Genomic DNA, 2,324 nt, shown 5'->3' with positions numbered 1-2,324 from the left:
TCTCTCCTCTCTCTCTCTCTCTCTCTCTCTCTCTCTCTCTCTCTCTCGCCTCTGTGATTTTCCCCTCTCTTCATTATCTCCCTTCCCACTTCTCTCCCTCTCCCCTTCTGTCGTTCTCTTTCTCTTTCTTTCTCTCTCTCTCTCTCTCTCTCTCGCTCACAATCTCTATCAGTTCTCTTTTCCATACAGCATATCAACGAGCCCTTTTCGTCGCCACAGATGCTTTTATACATCTGCTGTGTCCCGTGTTTACGGCAACCGACAGACAGCGCTTTTCAGCAGATAGGCCGAGCGAGCGCTGATCCTTGCGGCCTGCCTGGCATTTCCGGTGCGTAACTTTATCCTCTGGTTCGTATAAACCAATAGCTTGCACAAACAGTGAGGACGTACATACCCCGGCGGTTTGCCAGCGAGGCGTCTGTATACACAGTGATGTTCGTGGCGCTTCCGGCTCCGCCACAAAGGTCCGCGCCAAGTGCGGGGCTCCTCGCTAGAACACTAGTGTGGCGAGCTCGCCGGATCGCCTAAAACTATCGCCAGAGATAGCACCGACGGCTGGCCAATCGTTATTATATTGCTGACACACACGCGCGCGCGCACGCACACACACTCACACTCCACACTCCACACGTACGACACCACACCATACACACACACCACACAACACACACACACACACACACACACACACACACACACACACACACACACACACACACACACACACACACACACACACACACACACACGCACGCACGCATGTGCGATTTGGTGCTACGACTGCATGCTATTGGGTTTATTCTTTTGTGTTGCATTTCTCACTGTAGTGCATGTGTTTTTTGATGGATATACCACATATATACCTAATATTCGTATAGCATGGAGATAGTTAGCTATATATATTGCATCAAAAGCAATTGAACTCTTATGAGATCTTGTAAGAGTTTTTGTGCTCTTCAATACACAGAGGTATGCTAATTCATGTCTATGGTATAGCTGCAACTTGTAACACATCGCGTCTCTTTCTCTCTCTGTTACATGACCTTCTCGGAAAATCTTCTTGCTAGTACTACACACACTCGTGCGGTCTTTATTGCACCGCACCCCCTGTCGTTTGTCTACATGTACAGTGGCCCTTCCCGTAGCACATCCCTTTGTAGCGTCTTCCCCCGTGTGCTGTCGTGGATTACAGATTGAGCCCGCTGATCGCTTGATACGTGAAACAGTTGTTATTTGTCACCGCGTTATCGATGCAAGACGGAAAGCACACGAAAAGCTGGTCAGTACAAACAGGTTACCCGGCGAGGCTAAGCCAACCTGTCGCCACCGAGAGAAGATTTCGGCTACGTTTTTTTTCTCTCTATTTCTCTCGTAGCAATATGTAATTATCTTCTTCACTCGCGAGTGTATGAGAAGAGCACAGTGGTGTGGGGGGGGGGCTGTGGTAAAAACTAGTTCATTTCAATACACTCGCCCGTACTGACTAGGTCACACGTTACAGCAAAGAATTGATTGCAGTTAGTGTGCGAGATTTTAAGACGAAAAGTAAGTACGTTTGTGCGATTTTAAGACGAAAGGTAAGTATACTATCAACAGAAAAATCATTCGTTGGTGAAAGAATAAAATACTTCGCCTGACAAAGGATCGTGGTAATGCCGTAGTAACGAGGAGAAATTAACTTCATAATGAACGATAGACAGGAACACTAACAATAATTTTGAACTTTTTTTTTATAAATAAATTGATTTGGATGATCATATTCATTATATATGTCTATTCACAAATATCAATTATAGCATATAACTACAACAATACAGCGAGCTACACTTAGCTATACTCGTTCATGAAGCAAACAAACTGCTATACGCAATAATACGGGAGTAAACACAACAAGTAAGCGCTGAGCCACAGGTTGCTGTGTCGCGCTTTTTAAAACAGGAAGCGTACAGGTTATTAGTATTATTCGTGCGTTACCTGTCGCACCGACACCTCGGGTCGGACCTACCTTCTTTATACAGTGTAGAGATCGATGCATGACACCGAGCAGGCTGCATGGACAACGACGGGAGGTGACGCTGAACGGTAGCAGAGTAACTCGTCGCGTGTCTGTGCTGGAATGCCATTGCGCATGCGCATGCGTGGAATCCCCGAGGTGTGTAATTACTTATACACTCGTTTGTCTTTTCTCTTCATCTTGCTGTCTCTGTGCAGCTCATTAGGTCTCTCTCTCTCTCTCTCTCCTATCTTTCCCACTCTCTCTCTCTCTCTCTCTCTCTCTCTCTCTCTCTCTCTCGTCCGTGTGTTCCGCTCATATTACGCTGTCT

At 46.4% G+C, this 2,324-nt stretch overlaps 1 protein-coding gene across 1 annotated transcript in view; it reads right to left on the bottom strand.

The window, feature by feature from the left end:
- Positions 1 to 2,324, bottom strand: part of LOC106821084 (amine sulfotransferase-like) — a 19,320-nt gene that overhangs the window by 16,915 nt on the left and 81 nt on the right. Inside the window, exon 1 of the mRNA XM_014825734.1 lies at positions 2,006 to 2,324. This exon is cut by the window's right edge and continues 81 nt beyond it. The gene's annotated coding sequence lies outside the window, so the exon portion shown is untranslated. The remainder of the gene's footprint in view (positions 1 to 2,005) is intronic.

The sequence above is a fragment of the Priapulus caudatus genome, unplaced genomic scaffold (assembly GCF_000485595.1).
Source record: "Priapulus caudatus unplaced genomic scaffold, Priapulus_caudatus-5.0.1 Scaffold58, whole genome shotgun sequence".
Classification (NCBI taxonomy): Eukaryota; Metazoa; Priapulida; class Priapulimorpha; order Priapulimorphida; family Priapulidae; genus Priapulus; species Priapulus caudatus.
The sequence above is the reverse complement of the archived record's forward strand: the minus strand, read 5'-3'. Positions and strand labels throughout refer to the sequence as shown.